Source organism: Manis pentadactyla, chromosome 3, assembly GCF_030020395.1.
Source record: "Manis pentadactyla isolate mManPen7 chromosome 3, mManPen7.hap1, whole genome shotgun sequence".
Lineage (NCBI taxonomy): Eukaryota > Metazoa > Chordata > Mammalia > Pholidota > Manidae > Manis > Manis pentadactyla.
In genome coordinates this window covers 91,301,577-91,321,740 of record NC_080021.1, presented here as the reverse complement: position 1 = coordinate 91,321,740, position 20,164 = coordinate 91,301,577, and positions in this window count along the sequence as shown.

Genomic DNA, 20,164 nt, shown 5'->3' with positions numbered 1-20,164 from the left:
TAAGTCTCTTGTAAGCAGCATATGGATGGGTCTTGCTATTTTATCCATTCTATTACTCTGTGTCTTTTGATTGGTGCATTCAGTCCATTTACATTTAGGGTGATTATTGAAAGATATGTACTTATTGCCATTGCAGGCTTTAAGTTTGTGGTTACCAAAGGTTCAAGGTTAGCTTCTTTACTATCTTACTGTCTAACTTAACTCGCTTACTGAGCTATTATAAACACGGTCTGATGATTCTTTATATCTCTCCCTTCTTATTCCTCCTCCTCCCTTCTTCATATGTTGGGTGTTTTGTTCTGTGCTCTTCTTAGGAGTGCTCCCATCTAGCACAGTCCCTGTAAGAGAGTGGTTTGTGGGAGGCAAATTCCCTCAACTTTTGCTTGTCTGGGAATTGTTTAATCCCTCCTTCATATTTAAATGATGATCGTGCTGGATACAGTATTCTTGGTTTGAGGCCCTTTTGTTTCATTGCATTAAGTATATCATGCCATTCTCTTCTGGCCTGTAGGGTTTCTGTTGAGAAGTCTGATGATAGCCTGATGGGTTTTTCTTTGGAGGTGACCTTTTTTTTCTCTCTGGATGCCTTTAATACTTTGTCCTTGTCTTTGATCTTTGCCATTTTAATTATTCTGTGTCTTGGTGTTGCCCTCCTTGGATCCCTTGTCATGGGAGTTCTGTGTACCTTTGTGGTCTGAGAGGCCATTTCTTCCCCTAGTTTGGGGAAGTTTTCAGCAATTATTTCTTCAAAGACACTTTCTATCCATTTTTTTCTCTCTTCTTCTGGTACCCCTATAATGTGGATATTGTTCTGTTTTGATTGGTTACACAGTTCTCTTAAAATTCTTTCATTCCTGGAGATCCTTTTCTCTCTCTCTGCATCAGCCTCTCTGCATTCCTGTTCTCTGTTTTCTAGTCCATTAATGGTCTCTTGCATCTCATCCATTCTGTTTTGAAGTCCTTCCAGAGATTTTTTTATTTCTGTATTCTCCCTCCTTAGTTCTTGAATATTTCTCTGCAAGTCCATCAGCATGGTTATGACTTTTGTTTTGAATTCTTTTTCAGGAAGATTGGTTAAATCTATCTCCCCAGGTTCCTTCTCAGGGGAAGATGTAGAAGATGTTGAAGCTGTCTGAGTTAGTCTTGTCTGGATCAAATTTTTTTGCCTTTTCATGTTGATAGGTGCAGTGGTGAGCTATTGACTTGTCTGTCAGCTGGGAGAGTCAAGACTTTCCACTTTCTCCTGGCCTTTCTTTACTGGTACAACTGCGACCCCTAGTGGCTTGTGTTGGGCAATTGCGTGTAGACTGGGTCTCTGTATCTTGCCCAGCTGGTATGGAGGAAGCTCCCTTGCTGTGGGCGTGGCCAGCCTCAGGCTGCTCTGTGCTATGGTGGGGCCCCGGAGGGGTAATTGACGGGGGGCTGTTTGGCTGTTTACCTCCGTGAGGGGTCTCAGAGCTGTTGCCCAGGGGGTTAGTGCACCCAGAGTTCCCTTGAATTTCCAGCTGCTGGACTGTGACCCAGGATGGTACCATCCAGCTGTGGGGTCCCTGTCCCTTTAAGACTTTCAAAAAGCACTCACTTTTCTTTGTCCCAGGGGCGCCAGCTTCAGGACCCGCTCACAGGTCTTACTGTCCTGCTTCTCTAGTTTCTAGCACCCCACGCATACACTGTGTGTCTGTGCTCTAGTGCGGATGGCTGGGGCTGGGTGTTTAGCAGTCCTGGGCTCCCTCTCCCTCCCCGCTCTGACTTCTCTTGTCCTGCCGGGAGCTGGGGTGTGGGGTGCTCAGGTCTCACCGGGCCGGGGCTTGTATCTTACCCCTTTCACCCCTACACCCTCGCAGGCGTGGATGTAGTCTGGCTGTTGTCCTGTGTCTTCTGGTCTCTCTTTTAGGGATAGTTGTATTTATTGTATTTTCAAAAATATATATATTTTTGGGAGGAGATTCCCACTGTCCTACTCACGCCGCCATCTTGGTTCTGCCCTTCTACAACTTCTTTCTAATATAACCAAAACACTGCTAAGGGAAAAATTTAGGCAATTAAAATGAAACCACTGATTTGAGGCAGTTAGTAATTCAAATTGAAGTAATAATTTAATTAAGTATTTTTAAATGGAAAAATTGATTAATTTAAATTTTAAGGATTTTGTTGTTGTTGTTTAGCAAAATATTCCAGGTCTGAAATAAAATCCGTGTTTGGTAAAAAAAGAAAAAAAAAAAGTAACTCTTAAAATTTGCACTGTTTCACTGTTTCCAATTTAACTTACATATACTCCAAGTGTTCTCATAGAATAAACTTAAATATTCAGTCCATGACATCCTCATTATTTGCAGATTCCATAAGTGTGAATTTGCCTTCTTGCTAACATTTTCTTGTAACCCCAAAATGAATACTAGCAGGACATGAGCAGAGCATCAGAGCATCTGAGTCAACACGCGCTCCCAGCGGAGGGCCAGCACACCACCTCTGCCTTTCCGGGCCAGCTCTCATCCCACCAACAGGTGTCCAGGCCAAGTGTCTTTCCCACGGTCTGTTTATGTCACATTTTCCACATTCCTGTGTTTTCTGTTGGCGATATCACCATTTAAAATGGCCCCAGGCAGAGTGCTGCCTGGTGTTCCCAAGGGCAAGGAGGCTGTGATGGCCTCGCTATGAAACTGTGTGTTAGATTGACTTTGCTCAGGCCTGAGACCCAGTGCCTTCAGCCGTGATTCTGCGTTCGGGACTCAACACTGTATATTCAGTAAGGTGTCTTTAAACAGAAACACACATGAAGCAAGGCTATGTATTGGTCGGCTGACAGCCATGTGATCAGAGGCTCTCAGGAACCCAACTCTTGAGTTTCTCTAGGCAATGGTTTGGCGTTTGCTAGGTCAGTGTGCGCGTGGTGACTGCGCAGACCAAGGCCACCAATAACCAGAGTCAGCCGTGCTGCGATGTTTGCTCCAAGATGAGTATGAAAACGCACACAGTTGGCGAGAAAGTCCTTAAATACTCTCACTTCAAGTCAGGTTTTACCATTAGTTTACTTAGGTTAAGCCAGGTCCTACCATTAAATGAGTTAAGAAATAAACTTTGGCTTTCAAACTCCAGATCTTGGAATTCCCAGGAAGGGCAATGATATTCTATTAACTGGCAGAAGTCCCTGTATGATCTGTTTAATGAAATAGTGTGGCAAAGTAGCTTAGCATGCAGTCGGCATATAAATGCTTGATTTCACAATGGTTTTAAATTAACTACTTTTAAAAATTCTTCCTTAGAATTATTTATATTATTTCGTTTAGCAAATCTCATTTGTTAATCCTGTGCAACTGGGTTTCAATTGAATGCAGGTGACTTATAAAAAATTCCAAAATACTGAAGTACAAATTACAGAAGATTTATTAAGGCCAACTCTTGCTTTTCCATGTTAGTGGGGAGCAGGCAAATCATGGACAGATCAACAGACATTACACAAGTCTCCCCTCAGTTATGGCTGCAACTCCCTTTCCACCAGGTCTTTCATCAGAGCAGCTAAGGAGGAGCAAATTGGGTGATTTGAGTTGTGCTTCTTGTCCCTCTGCTGCTGGCCCTCGGGGACAGTGCTAATGAGATGTGAAATGACCAGAGATGGGCAGCAGAGTACGAGAGCATCTGCCGGGAAGCCCATGTAGAGCTGGGCTCTGTATGATGAGGAGCTCACCAAAATGCAGAAGGAAAACTGGGAGGATATATAAAAGAAAGACAACATTTTATTTTTCTCTTTAAATATTTTTTTATCAATACATATATGGGTGTTCTCAAATTAAAACTTAAAGTGAGAGAAATTCTTGCAATAAATGTTTACTTGGAAATTAAGATAGAACACTATACATTTAAATGCATAACATATGCTTTTGCATCATTTAGTTATTGTTCCAGTGAAACAATGTGTTTGAGTGAAAATCTACTACTGAGCAGCTGAGAAGCTTTGTGTCCAGAGAGGGGCTGCTCAGCATGGGTCCTGTACCGGGAAGGTGTGCAGAGCCAACCTGCATCAGATCAGCTGCTTGGAACAAAGGCCCACCCAGCCTGCAGCCCCCGGTGGATTAGTAGGAAGCAATGTTTGTTGTGCCACCGAGGTTCGGGAAGATGGCTCTCCATATAAACACATGAACCGATTCATTTTGTCCTTTACTTCATTGCTCTTAAACTCTTCCTAAATGCACCTTCTATTGGCAAGAAGGAATTTGGTTCATGTTAGAGACAGAAGAAAAGTCCTGTGTTTATGGGAAAGCAGAAGTTAAGTTGTGAATAATTATATGCTGTTCTCCACATGACTCTGTGAACTTTAAGAAGAATGTTGAAGAAGCAGAGATGAACGCCTGAAACCCTTCAAACCTTGAGGAATGAGACCTTGCGGACAGTAGTGAAGTGTTGGATTGCTCAGTCTAGGAGATGAGGTTGGTCCTCTAGACCACAGTATCAGATGACGCATTCCTCAAGGACGGAGTAAACATCTTATTGCAAAACACACAGTGCTTTGCATGCTGTAGGGTCTCACCAATGACTATTAGCGATAACGGTGGACATTCAGCTCTAATTCTCATTGCCTAGCACAATGCGTGGCACACAAGGGATTTGAAGAAGGGGAAAAAAAAGGAATTAGCTCTGTTATATATAGCACACTGCCCAGATTTTCTTTCTTTGCTTCAGAAAATAGAACTTGAGGACATGGGCTTACCTTTGCACAGTTAGTCAAAGTTAATTATAAGAAATAACCCACCTGGTATTTCTGGGAAAATTTGCTGGGGAAAGTCAAGCCCTTCCTTTCCTGTCAAATATTTAAGATTGGGAAGATTTAATTTTAATCCTACTTGATAGTGATTGGGTCAGCTATAAAATTATAATATTTAAACATCACTTCAAAAGACTTTCCTTTTGGGAAGATTATCCTGCTGGGCTTAAAAAAAAGAAACACATCCTTATTTGAGAGATCCTTCTATTGTTCAATTCACTCTGTGGCTTTCCTAAAAGTCATTAACCTTGCCCCAGAGATAATCCACTTGTAAAATTCACTGTCTCCCCTGGATCTTAGAGTAAAAGATGAGCAACTCTATTCTTAGTTAGTTCCTAATGGTTTCTTTTAAAAAAGAAAAATTTACATCTCGCGGTGAAAATGTCTTTTCCTTTAGTTCGGTAAGGAAGGCGCATGCCACGGACAAGAACACAGGGCACCAGCCAGCTGCTGGAATGCACCGTGGGCATCTGACACAGCTGGCTCCATGGTGCAAAGTAACAAGTTCCCATAATTAACCGATAGATTTCCAGGCCCGGCTCCTACCCAAGTTCAGAGCCAGACAAGTTAAAGCTAATCAAGTGCAAAGTGGCTCAAATTAGTACATTGGAAATAGAGTGACAGACCTCGTAGAAGAATCCCGTGGCTGAAACCCCTCTCCACACCTCCCGCCTTCCTCCGTTTGAGCGGCCGTGTGAGCTCTTTGCAAGAGAGCTGCCACCAAGTGGCCTGGCTCTTGAGGGCTCCATGCTTTGGTACTCTACCTCCCACGAGCAGGGGGTCGCTAGAGGCAGCCCGCCGTCAGGGAGCGCAATTCCGCGTAGACTTTCCCACCAAAATAGATTATTTCAGCCTCGTTGGTCACAGATTCTGGAGTTTCCCAGTGATTCATCATACTATTAATAATGTCAGAGAATTTTAGGCCGTTGAATTAAATAATGATGAATAGGAACCAGGGCGGGCACTGGGCCGAGGCCGTGCTGTGTATCTCAGCGAGCAGCATTGTCAGGCCTGATAAATCGGGTCCCTGAAATAGTTTATAAAGCGCTGAATTGATGTGGCCACTGGTGAGGGAGAGAATTAATGTTACGAAATAGGCCTGCAACCTAGATTGGATGGAAGCTGAGGAAAGCCTTTTCTATAAATGCGGTTCTGTGTAGGAAATGGCCGCAGTGGGAGGTGAGCCAGGCCCTGCAGAAATAATATGCTTCGGGGGCCTCAGGGGGCTCAGGTCAGGGGAGGGTCTCCCGGGGGCTAGAGGGCCAGAGCTTGCTGCAGGGAAAGGGTGCTCTCAGCCTGCTCATTTGTAATAAAAAACAGCGTGGACGCTTGCCACAGGAGAGGACGAGGCCTATATAAGAGCGAGTAGACACTTCGGGCCTGCATGGCTGTGCCCCCAAGTTCCTTGTCACAGCAAGCAGCCTCAGGGGCTTTGTCATCTGCCCCTTTCCAGGCAGGATCCCTTTAGCACAGTCGGCCCACCAGGAGAGGGTCTCAGTGCACCCAGGCATCCTCCCATCCAGGCGTGAGTGCGAGCTCATCAGGTATTCACACAGAATATAAACCTAGTTTCTTTTTTCTAGACATTTCTGTAACCAAGGACATGTTTGGAAATGTCCAGGTCATGGGAGGAAAAGTGCTTTGGAAATTTGCTGATTCATAAGTACCATTAAAGTACTATTTCAATTATGAGTGCCACGTTCCTAAGCTTTAAGGTTGGATTGCCATTTGTTTGATGTAGGAAAAGGTCAACCTCCCGGCGTTTCCCTAATGAGCTCACTGTGGACTTTATTAACTGCGTAGACCTTTGAGCACCCTCTGAGCTTGGCCATGCTGATCTTGCTATCATTTCTTCTTGTTAGCACCCATGTGAGTGTCTTGTCCAGATGTCTCATCTTGGGAAGATTAAAGCAGATAAGTAAATGAAACCCCTCACATTAGTATAATTTCTCATATCTATATGATATTTTAAAAAGTGAAAGGCATTACATTTTTTCAAACTCCTTCTACCTTGTTTCTGTTCTTTAGGCTTTTTTGAATGCCTGGAGCAAAATGGGAAACTGGACTCGGGTTCCTCAGTAACTTCCTGACCTCGCAGGATGGAAAGGTGCCTGTGCTAAATACCTGGACAACATTTTACAACAGCCTGGAAGTAAATGTTGATATAGACATTACTTGGTAACATGACCTGGCCAGTGTTAGGGTTTCATGGGAGATTTCTTTTTCTGGTGGAGCTGTGGGGGATATTTAGGAAAGAAAGGATCCCATGAGGTTATGGCTAGGCGTTCATGTCACCCAAGATCATAGCAGAATACTTATAGAGCCTTCTGAGCAGATCCGCACTGAGAGACAGTCTCACCCCGGTGGCTGTGGTTATGCTTTCTCTCCGTGCAAATGACCCAGGAGACCAGGAAGTCACAGTGCAGAGAATTCCTGAAGGAGGGTCAACCCACGGGAGGCTAGTCAGAGTCTTCATATAAGTGTTTCTCACTGTGTGTGAAAAGGGTCCTATTAAGCCCACCATGATTTATCTATGGTTGAAATAGGAGGATGAGCAGAGATTTCAAAACGTTCCTGGGAAGAAAGCAGGAGTAGAGGGAACAGGAAGCCAGCGCTGTCAGGTGAGCTGGGCTCCTTCCCTCCCCAAGTGTCCTCCAGCTCCAGGGGCAGGAGGAGTCTGTAGGGGACAGAGATGGCCGCCAATGATGCTTGGCTGCGCGGGCCCATTCAGGTGCTTGAATAGCAACTGAATCAGAGCTCTCATCGTCAACACATACAGATCATGGACACCCAGTGTGTGTGCCCCTGTGCTTTTCCCGCTGTGAACCCCATTTTATCACTGGCTAACCTATCTTGGGTTTAAAACCAAAAGCCTCCAATGGCCAGACGAAACTGAAATAGACTCCTAAGTGCAGAGGACAGACTGGTGGTTAAACCCCAAAGCCCGGGGCCTGGGGACCTCCTCGGTCCCTGCCAGCCTAAAATGTAAGTGTTTCCCTCAGGGGGACTTGCTTTGAGTTTGGAGGACTGCTGGCTTAACTTTTTGTTACTTGGGCCAGCTTTTCTATTGTTTTGTAGTTTTCCTTTTTAAATCAGGCTGTGACCTGTCACCAACAACACAAATTATTGCACAAACTGCAAAGTTTATTATTCTTTTTATGTCTGTTTTTAACACTAAAATAAATAAATATAGTTTTACTATAAAAATGCAAATTCTATATATGATAATGTGGTAAATTATATCAAATTTTCCCTCCCAAGCCCAGGCCTTCTGCCTTCAAGGTCCCTGCCCTGGTTGGCACAACTTTCTCAGGACCCACCCTGAGTGCCACTGATATTCCCCTGACTGCAACCAGTGTCCTCGGCAGACGATTTGCTGCCTCTCTGGGGGACACAGGAAAAGCCTGAAGCCTGAGGGACAGGTCTCCATCCTTAGAGGAGATTTTCATCCACATTTAAGCTGATGGCTACATTCAAGATGAGAGAAGTTGCTAGGAGTCCGATTTCCAGATTAGCTTAATATTGCTCAGCTATGATTTACCTGAAGTGCAAGTAATCAGGAGGATCTAGGCTTAAAAATCTTAGAAAGATCCAGGGTTTGGGCAATTTGTACCCATCTGAGTTAATTTGGTGTGGCTGATATAAGTCATGATCAGATCAGTTTAGTCAAAAATAGTTCTCTTCTTGGTAAGTTCATGGGTTAAATGAGAAGCTAGAAAAAATCCTGAACAAAAGGCAGATGCAATCAAACACACCATTTTCTCAACTATGCTATTTATGATAGAAAAGCAAGGGGCTTTCCATGCTCTGCCTGTCAATTGATCTCTGGGGGCAGGGACTGGTACCAGAGCCACTGTGGAGGACAGAACCATGGAGAATGATCTCCGCTGCACTGATGGTTCTGACGGCTGCTCAGTGAGGCAGGTCTTACTCAATTTGAAGCAGGAACAGGAGGGGCTGGCATGCTTGGGAACATAGTGCTCCTAGATTTCTCTTCACTCTCTTTTTCTGGTGGTAGCAGAGGTCTCCAAATTGGGAGAAATCTGCTCACTTGCACCAACAGATCTGAGACCAGAAATGCTTCCAGTAGAGTGGAATGGCTCTCAAAGGAGCCTCCATGCCCCCTTGTTTGGGGGAGCAGCCAGTTAGTAATTTAGAAGGAAATTATTTCTATAAACAAAATGACTACAGATCTAGGAAAGAGCAGCCCACAAAGTGGGCAGGACTTACCACACAGGGGGTGTTGAGAAGCTCAGAGAAAGTCCTTTAACCCTTAAGTAAGAATAAAATCCAAATAACATCTCCAAACCCAAAGACCATGTGCTCTGAGCACTGTCTGCCCCACCCCTGCCATGCTTCCTCCTACCTCAGGACCGACCTTTGCACATGCTTTCCCCCCTTGATGTGCCTTCAGCAATCTTTGCCTAATTTTTCCAGGGACTCACTTCTGTTTATCTTGAAAATATCATCTTAAACTTTATTTCCCAAGGGAGGCATTGTGCTTTGCCCCATCCAGAGAACATATCAGAGTTTGTAATTCTTGTAGTGCCATTCCCTGCTTTTTGTTTTTGACTACAATATAAAACTTATGAGGCAGTGTCTATTTTTTGTGGCAGTTTTACATCTTTATAAATCTAAGTGCCTGGCACATAGTAGCTATTTAGTAAACATCTACTTAATGAATGAGGCAGTTATTTCCACCACATTCCTCTTGCATGATATTGCCTTCAGAGATTTATTTGGCTATAGAACAATGATTTAAAAAGGCAAATATCATGAGGATGGTCAAATGCCTTTAGTACTTTATCATGACCTATGCAATCAGATTTGTTTTCTGCCAGAGACTAAGGTTGCTTTCATCAAAACCCTCTCTCTTTTCTCTTTCCATCTTCCTTCAAATTCTTTTGGAGAATGTGGATAATGTATTATTCTTTTTATATTTGTTTCTAATACTAAAATAAATAAACATAGTTTTACTATAAAAATGAAAATTCTATATATGATAATGTGGTAAATTATATCAAATTTTATATATGATAGAATTTAAGATAAAATTCCCTTTCTTGACCCCGACGACCTGACCCCATTTTTGATCTCCCCTCCAAAGAAAGGCAGCCACTGTTAATAGTTTGGAATATATACTTACAAATAATTTTCTACCCACTTGTAAGGTCCCTCTTGTATCCTTGTATCATGATGTATTTTTTTGATTTCTGCCCTTTTCTGTGTTATTTGTGTTCTCTATTTTCTTTGGGTTTATTCTCCTGTTCTTTGGGTGTATTCTGAAGTTGAATGCTTAACTCATCAATTCCTGCTTTTCCTTTTCTCTCTAGCCTGTAAGGCTAAATTTCCCTTAAGGGGGCACTTCAGCAATGTACCACCATTTTTATTTTTAAAATTTAGTCCAGTCCTAAGTATTTCCCATTGACATTGTGTTTCCTCTTTGAGTAAGGAAATGCTTATCAGCAAGTTCATTTTGAATTTTTTTAATATTTGGTCCATTTTTAGATATTTCATGATTCATTCCTGAACTAATTGCACTGTAGTTAGAGAATGCAGTTTATCTCCTTTGATATCTACTGACACTTACTATGTGTCAATTTTCACTTGTGTTTGTTAATTTTCCCCTAGGTCAAGAGTTTTTGTGGCTGTTTTCACACCTCCTCTTTCCAGATATTTCTCCTGATCTGTTTATTGCCAAGGGAGGTATATTAAAAGTCCCCATCATGAAGGTGGATTTTTGACTTCTTTTGTAATCACATAAGTTTTCGTTTTGTGTCTCCTTATGTTTCTGCTTGTATACAGTCTGAGAGGTCCCTTCCTGGTGGGTTGACCTTCCATTGTTATAAATGGAGAAGGAGAATGAAGCAGCAGCTCAGAACCTGGGCTCTGCAGTTAGCCAGTCTGGAGTCCTGTCCCAAATCTGCCAGGTGGCAGTGGGGCTGGGCTGGGCAGACCTCTGGACATCTCAATTCCTTCATTTATAAAATAGTCAAAAAGAATAGCACTAACCCTCAGCGCCACACTGTGAGAATTAAATGAGTTAGTATCTGTAAACCACTTATAACTGCCAGCCGCAAGTAAGCCCCGTAGGCAGCTAGTCACTCCCCTCCTACTGCGACCTTACCAGTAATTCTGAGACTACTGCACATGCTGCTATCACCGTGCCACAGCTCTATGACTCCTAAGGATGTCTTTTGCTTTTATACTGTTCTGTCTGATCAATATGTTAGGGTTCGGGACTCCGGGGCTTCTCCAGAGAACAAACCACACAGGCACGGAGATGTAAATCCAAACAAAGTCTTTATTCAGCCAGCTAGCTGGGGCCGACAGCACCTCCCCTGACACGCAGGTCGAGTCTGAGCTGTCAACCCCCAAGCAACTTTAGGTATAGATTATATAGGATTTCCACAGCCGTTGCACCAAAGCCCACACATTACCACAACCAATGAATTTAAAACACATCCCATACTTTAACCAATAAAGTTGAAACGGGGACCTGCCGCTTGCCTGACCTTTGCACGAGCATTCCTTAACTTCTTGTCACGAGTTTCATCCCCCTTAGGGTATGGAAACTGGGTGGCTCTCACTCTAGGGTGTTTCCTGCATTCCTTTACATTCCCCCCTTTTCTTGACTAAACTGAGGAATCTTCCACAGTGGCATCTAGGGCCTGATACCTTTGACGAAGGACTAAAAGTTGGACAGTGTCAATCTTTTCCCGCACAAACTTAACAAGCCTGTTAATTATGCATGGGCCGATCGTAAGCAGCAACAGCAGGATGACCAGTGGCCCTGCAATGGCCGAGAGGAGGGTAGCGAACCAAGGTTTGTATTTGAACCAAGACTCAAGTCATCCTTCGCTACTTTCATATTCTCTACGTCTCTTCTCTAGATCTTTCTTCAGTTTGGCCAGGGAGTCTCTTACTGCACCTGTTTTGTCTACATAGAAACAACATTCTTCCTTTAAGGCTGCGCACAGCCCACCTTCTCTTAAGAACAGGAGGTCCAGGCCTCTTCGGTTCTGTAGAACCACCTCTGACAAGGAAGTGAGGGATTGCTCCAGGTCTGACATTGTCTGTCGGAGTTGTTCTAGGTCCCTATCAATTGCCAGCCTCAGGGCTGTAAGCCCCTGTTCCTGAGTTACAAGGGCTGCGACCCCAGTGCCTGCCCCTGCTATCCCTAGGAAGAAGAGGGCCCCAATTGTCAGGGCAGTAACAGGCTGCCTCTTTCTCCAGTGGGGGCTCGGCACTTCTTCCCAAAAAGAAAGGAGGGATTCATGAGAACGATATATTAGGCGAGGTAGAATGGCCACAAGCACACAAAACTCACTGCTAGCATTGAACACAAGGGTGGATAGGGCCGGGGTGAGGCCTGTCTTTGAACAGAGCCACCAACCCGAGGAGGGTATAACCCACTTTCCCGGCTCCCACGTGGTGTTATTATAGGAGGAGCATAACTGACTCTGGGCCGTAGGGACTGTGCCCACACATGTACCAGCGATTGAGACCTGAGCGATCGTAAGTCCCCTCGGTCCCCTGTCCCAAGGAGTGGGATAGGAGTCGTTGATAGTGTAGGAGCCATTTATCCCGACTGCCTCATAAAAGGGGGGTGAACCTGGGTAGCATAACCAACAGGGATCAGTGAAGGAGGGAGTGGTGTGGTTCAGAGTTTCTGCTACTGCCTGCACCATCTCCCACAAGGGGTTATCTAACCCGGACGGACTCAAACCCGGTCTTCCTGCGGGTTCTGGAATCAGCTTCACAGATGTGGTTCCCTCAAAAGTCCATATTAAGGCGCTTATCAGCAGGATCCCCTTCATCTTCGGCTTAGGTGTAGTTTTAGAGGATTTGCAGGATGCTGCTGCACCTTCCACTTTTCCTCGCGGGCTCCTGGATCCTTATGAGGCAGGACCTTCCGAACGTGGGTGTGATGCACCCAGGGAGCGATACCATCTACCTTGAGGGCAGTGGGGGTGGTAAACAATACAACGTAAGGTCCCTTCCACCTGGGCTCGAGTGTCCTCACTCGGTGTCTCTTGACTCACACCATGTCCGCTGGGACTATGACATGTTCCGGGCTCGGAATCTTCCCGCCCTCATAATATGCTGTAATCAGGGGCCAGATTTCCTGTTGCATTTTAGCGAGAGTTTGCAACACATTCAGGTAGTCAGGGGCCGGGTCCCCTGCCCCGGAAAGTTGTACTCGCCGAGTTATGGGTGGAGAAGCTCCATACATTATCTCAAATGGAGTTAAACCATGTACATAGGGGGAGTTTCGAGCACGGAAGATGGCTAAGGGAAGGAGGGTCACCCAGTCCCCGCCAGTCTCTAATACCAATTTAGAAAGGGTCTCCTTCAAGGTCTGATTCATTCTCTCTACCTGCCCAGAGCTTTGTGGGTTATAAGCACAATGTAACTTCCAATCTACCCGCAAAGCCTGGGCCAGTCCCTGCAGGATCTTGCTAACGAAAGCCGGGCCGTTATCTGAACCTATGGCTTCAGAGACCCCATATCGGGGGATAATTTCTTCAATTAATCTTTTTGCTACTACCTGGCTTGTCGCATGCTTGGTTGGAAAAGCCTCCACCCACCCTGAGAAGGTATCTACCATAACTAGCAAATACTTGTACCCATACTTCCCTGGTTTTACTTCGGTGAAGTCTATTTCCCAATTCCTCCCTGGATCCCTCCCTCTTTCCCGAGTACCTGTCGGGTGGGGCCCTCTTGGGGCTGGTTTCAGCCTCTCACAGCTGCTGCATTCTCTCGTGATCTGACGAGCTGCCTCATTCTGGTGGGGAAACACCAACTGCGCAGACTGGAAAAGGCTGAGCAGTTTTTTCCAGCCTAGATGGGTGGACTTATGCAGATTAGCAAGCATGTACTGTCCTAATGCTTCTGGCAGGATCAATCTACCTTCTTGGTCCCTACTCCAATTTCTCTCCTCAAACACTCTACCCGAGACTTGTTTCCTAATCCACGCAAGATCCTGAGGGGAATACTCAGGTTTGGGTGGCAAGGCGGGCAGTTCAGGTATGGGTACCTCGAGGGCTGCAAGTACAAGGGAGTCCGAGAGGGCTGCCCTCCTAGCTTCCGCATCAGCATGTTTGTTGCCGATGGCCTCAGGCGTCTTCTTTGATTGGTGGCCCGGTACATGTATAACTGCTACTGCCTTTGGTTTTTCGATAGCAGCCAGTAATCTTTGGACTTCTTGTAGATTCCTCAGCTCCTTTCCTTCTGCGAAGCGGAATCCTCTTTCCCGGTAGATGGCACTGTGGACATGGACAGTGCCAAAGGCATATCTGCTATCTGTGTAGATGTTGGCCCGCTTGCCTTCTGCTCTCTCCAGGGCCTCAGCAAGAGCAATAAGTTCCGCCTTCTGTGCTCAGGGGGCAGGGCTGCACTCCAGACTACCCCCCCTCGTGGGTCACCACTGCTGCCCCTGCTCTCCTGACTCCCTCCTGCACAAAGCTGCTCCCATCTGTGTACCAATTTAGCTCACAGTTCGGTAATGGTGTGTCCTTCAAGTCTGCTCGCATCTGGATAATTCCAGAGAGGATGTCTCTACAGTCATGGATGGAGGTCGACAGATCTGGGTCCGGCAGAAGGGTGGCAGGATTTAAGGTCACAGGGTCGGAGAAGGCAATTCGTGGAGAATCTAGTAGGAGCCCTTGGTAGTGGGTGAGTCTTGTATTTGTCATCCATTTTCCTGGAGGATGCCTGAGGATCCCCTCCACAGTATGTGGGGCTGTTACCCTCAAGTTCTGGCCAAAAGTGAGCTTGTCTGCCTCTTTTACCAGTAGAGCAATGGCTGCTAGGATACACAGACAAGGTGGCCATCTGGAGGCCATGGGGTCTAGTCGCTTGGACAAATAGGCCACAGGTCTTTTCCATGGGCCTAGCTGGAGGCCACGGGGTCTAGTCGCTTGGACAAATAGGCCACAGGTCTTTTCCATGGGCCTAGCTGCTGAGCCAAGACTCCTTTAGCCACTCCTTTATTTTCATTACAAACAGGATGAAGGGTTTTTCTGTGTCTGGCAGAGATAGGGCGGGGGCCCGGAGGAGGGCTTCTTTCAGTCTGTCAAAAGACTCTTGTTGTTCTTGAGTCCATTGCCAACCCCGCCCTTCTTTGGTCGCCTCATATAGCGGTCGGGCTATTTCTGCGTACCCTGGAATCCAGAGCCTGCAGAACCCGGCTGAGCCAAGAAATTCCCTCACTCCCCGGGGTGAGAAAGGGACGGGGATAGTCAGAATAGTTCGTTTCATGGCCTGTGTTAGCCACCTGGCTCCATTAGATATTTTGTACCCCAGGTAGATCACTGACCTTTGACGGATGTGGGCTTTCTTGGCACTGGCTCGATATCCCAGTTCGCCTAGTTCAGCCAACAAGTTCCCTGTGGCTTCTTCGCACTCCTCACGGGTTTCTGTGGCCAGCAACAAGTCATCCACATACTGCAGCAATGTCACGCGGGGGTGGCTCCTGCGAAAGGGCTCCAGGTCCTGGCTTAGGGCTTCATTGAATAAAGTGGGAGAGTTTTTGAAACCCTGTGGCAGTCTAGTCCAGGTAAGCTGCCCGTTTCTTCCTCCCCCTGGTTCCTGCCACTCAAAGGCAAACAAAGGCTGACTAACTTCAGAAAGGGGGATACTGAAGAAGGCATCTTTCAGGTCCAGAGTAGTATACCACACATGTGAGGGTGGCAGGTGGCTGAGCAAGGTGTAAGGGTTGGGCACTGTGGGGTGGATGTCCTCGATCCTTTCATTAACTCTTCGCAAGTCTTGCACCGGTCGGTATTCTCTGCCGCCAGGCTTCCTTACTGGAAGCAGGGGCGTATTCCATGCAGATTGGCAGGATTTAAGGACTCCAGCCTCTAACAGTCTGTGGATATGGGGTGCTATCCCTTTCCTAGCCTCTTCCAGTATTGGATACTGCCGGACTCAGATGGGCAGGGCCGCGGCTTTGAGCTGAACAACAACTGGGGGCAGACATTTGGCGAGACCAATTCCTCCGGTTTCAGCCCATGCAGAAGGGAACTTCTGCAACCAAGAGTCTATTTCTCCCTGGCCCCCCTTTTCTTGATCTGCCTGAAACAGGCAATGCTCGTCGGCTAGGGATAGGGTTAGCACATGCACCGGTTGTAGGGACTGCCCTTCTTTGTCCATGATCTTTATCCCTTCGGGTTCAAAATGAATGCGCGCCCCGACCTTGGTCAATAAGTCTCTGCCCAGTAATGGTGCGGGGCTTTTGGGTACAACCAGGAATGAGTGAGAGACCTGATGTCTTCCTAGGTCCACTTTTCTATTAGTAGTCCAGGCACATTTCTTGGACCCTGTTACTCCCTGGACTACATTTGTGCATCTTGGGTTTAGGGGACCATGGGTTTGGTTGAGAACTGAATACTGTGCCCCCATATCTACCATGAACTCAATAGGAGTCCCCTCCACACACACGGTTACCAAGGACTCGGGGAGGGGTGCCAAGTCCCGTCCCCGTCAATTCTTCTCTCCTAGGTGCAGGGTCTTAACGGGGTTCCCTCCTCCTTGTTCCTCCCTTTTGGGGCACTCTCTTTTCCAGTGCCCATATCCCTTACACAGGGCGCACTGATCTCGTCCTAGCCGGGATGGGCGGGGTCCCTTTCTTTGAGGAGATCTAGGGCTCCCCTCTACTCCAGCTAAGAATATCCTAGCCATCTCCTCTCTCTGCTTCTTGTTCTCCCTCTTCTGAAATTCTCTGTCTTCTTTCCTATTTTTCTCCTGCACTTCCCATTTCTCTTTCTTCAGCCTTTCTTCCCTATCTTCCGGAGTCTCTCTAGCATTGAAGACTTTCTCCGCTTGCTGCAGCATTTCTCTAATAGAGATCTCTCCTAAGTCATCCCGCTTGTGGAGTTTCCTCCGGATATCGGGGGCTGCCTGGTTGATGAATGAGAGGACTACAGCTGATCTGTGTTCCTCTGCCTCTGGGTTTATGGGGGTATATTGCCTGTAAGCATCAAACAGCCTCTCCAGATAAGCGGCCGGGCTTTCCTTTTCTCCCTGAACAATAGTTTTTACCTTAGCTAGGTTAGTGGGCCATCTGGCGGCCGCCTGGAGACCAGTCATCAGAGTCTGGCGGTAGACCCGGAGACGCTCCCTACCTTCTGCAGTCCCGAAGTCCCAGTTTGGGCGTGTAAGTGGAAACGCCTCGTCAATGATGGGCTGGAGGGTAGTAGGTCTTCCATCCTCTCTGAGGACATTTTTCCTGGCTTCATTGAGGACGTGCTCTCACTCTTCCGTTGTGAAGAGGGTGCAGAGCAACTGCTGGCAGTCGTCCCATGTGGGACAATGGATGAACATAATGGACTCTACCAGACCTATAAGACACTTGGGGTCTTCCGAGAAGGGAGGCTTCTGAGTCCTCCAATTATAAAGGTCACTAGATGAAAAGGGCCAATACTGATATTGCTGAGCTCCGCCCGGACCGCCTGCACTGATGGCACGTACGGGCAGAACCGGCACTGCTTCTTCTGAGGTGGAGGAGGGGGCCTCCCCTTTTTGCTCCCTCGCCCCTCGAGGCCTCAACTGCATTCCTCCCGCTCTACCTGGCACCCAGCGTGGAGCCAGGGCGGGAGAGCGTGAGGAAGCTCTTTCCGGCCTCCTGCCTTCTCTTGCTGAAGAGTCTGGGGAAGCTGTGGCCGCCAGATCCCTGCTAGGCTCCCTAACCTCATTCTCTACCCCTCCGGCAGCTTCAGCCCCTTCTCCTGCATACGGGGGTGACCACTCAATCGGCAGAGGGGGGTAGAGGGGGGAACTGTCAGGGAGAACAGGTGGCGCACTCGGGCATACAGGGTTTCTGGCCCTATGATCAGGGGGTTTTAGATCTTCCTGGGCAACTAAGATGGAGGTTTTTAGTGGGTCAGTGTGAAATTTCTCCACCAAAAAAGGCCTCAGCCAGGAAGGGGGATTCTTCACTAAATTTTCCCAGACAAGAATATAGGGAAGCTGGTCAGGGTGGCCCTCAGGGTCTGGCCGGGAGATGATGGCTTTGACCTTGCCAATAAGGTCCAGGGAAAGAGACCCCTGGGTCGGCCAGCCTACTCCAAAGGAGGGCCACTCAGCTGAACAAAAGGTATCAAGCTTACTTTTCTTGATACTAAGACTCATGTTTAGGGCCTGTTCCTTGACCTTCGGAAAGTGGGAAAGGATCAGACCTTTAGGAGTAGCCTGAGTCTGGCCCATGGTGAATAATGTAAGGAAGACAAAAGGCGAAAAGTAGAAGTGCCACTTTAAACAAGATGATGACTGGTGTATGTGCTTGTGGACGGGTGCCTGTTGTTGCACAGTTTTTCTTCTGCGGGGGATGCGAATTTATCTGGGATTCGCGGCTGTGACCCCCTTATCCTGTCATGGGAGTCTTCCAGCAGTGGGCGCCCTAATGGCTCTTAATTGCCCGACCCGTGCCCGCAGGGGAATTATTTAGTGGCAGAAAGGAGGAACGGAGAGAACAGGAACAGGAGAGCCTCAGAGTAAGAGAAACTTAAAGGGAAAAGCGCAAAAAGAAATATAAACCAATACCCAATAAAACAATCAACAATAACACCAAACACACACACACCACATTTGATCGCACTTGCTCGGACCGGTCCTTCTCTCACTCTGGTGCGCACCACACTCACCACTTTCAGGATCCTCAAAAACTCTCGTGATTCTCCCGAAAGGCGTCCACTTGGACTGCCGCAGGGTGACGAGCTCGATCCTTTCCTCCTCGGGCGCCAGGTTCCTGCCCATCGGACTTCCCTTCCTAAGGCCGAATCACTCGGACCTTAGGGCCAGGACTGGTTACTTGGACTTCACCCAGGGTCACTAACCTGGGGGCCGGGACTACCAACCCGGACTTCCTTACTCGGGATCACTAACCCAAGACCAGACACGGGATGGCGACTCCCACTTCATACTGGATTTATGCAGACATGAGGGGACGAACCTCGAATTACACTGCCCCATCCGGACAATCAGACCCTGCCTCCAGCCGTCCCTTGTTCTCCGGGAAGTCGCTCGGATCCTGGATGAGCCCCCAAAATGTTAGGGTTCGGGGCTCCGGGGCTTCTCCAGAGAACAAACCATACAGGCACGGAGATGTAAATCCAAGCAAAGTCTTTATTCAGCCAGCTAGCTGGGGCCGACAGCACCTCCCCTGACACGCAGGTCGAGTCCGAGCTGTCGACCCCCAAGCAACTTTAGGTATAGATTATATAGGATTTCCACAGCCGTTGCACCAAAGCCCACACATTACCACAACCAATGAATTTAAAACACATCCCATACTTTAACCAATAAAGTTGAAACGGGGACCTGCCACTTGCCTGACCTTTGCACGAGCATTCCTTAACGTCTTGTCCCGAGTTTCGTCCCCCTTAGAGTATGGAAACTGTGTGGCTCTCGCTCTAGGGTGTTTCCTGCATTCCTTTACAAATACAGGTTTCCAGCCTGTTCCCTTTTGATTGGAATTTGCCTGTAGTTTTAGTCTTTATATTCAGTCTCTTATCCTGTTCTCTGTACTGTCAATCACATCAAGTCTGTGTTTTCTAGGTGGAATTCAGCAAAGTTTGTGAAGCTGGCCAATCTGATACCCTCTCTTTTCCATCTGAAAAGTTTGGTGCTTTTAGATTCAGTGTGTGATTGAACGATATTATTTTAACCAATATCTCAGTCTTCTCCAGCAGGAGAATATTCCTGCCTGCCCTGAGTTGAATTTGTGGGTGGTGTTGTAACTCACTGTGATCAAGGAACTGGATGAGGCTGAAGTGGGTAGAACTGAGGGTCATGAGTTGGTGGCCACTTTGACCTATCCTCTTCTCCCTCTGCTGTTATCATCATCATAATTTTAGGATATCATAATTTTAGGATAGCTTGCAAAGCTGCAAAAACAGGCAGCTGGAGTTTAATAAGTATTGCATTGAATTTATAGATCAATTTAGCTTATTTTGTTATCTCAACAATATTAAGTCTTTCAATCCATGAACATAGGATGTTTTACTATTTATTTGTGTCATCTCTAATTTCTTTTGCCAATGCTTTGTAGTTTTTGGTGTGTAAGCTTTGTATATCTTTGGTTACATCGATTACTAGGTATGTTATTCTCTTTGATGTTATCGCACAGGAAATTGTTTCTTTTTTTTTTTTCTTTGAGAGGGCATGTCTCATATTTACTGATCAAATGGTTGTTAACAACAATAAAATTCTGTATAGGGAACTCAATGCACAATCATTAATCAACCCCAAGCCTAATTCTCAACAGTCTCCAATCTTCTGAAGCATAACGAACAAGTTCTTACATGGTGAACAAGTTCTTACATAGTGAATAAGTTCTTACATGGTGAACAGTGCAAGGGCAGTCATCACAGAAACTTTCAGTTATGATCACGCATCATGAAC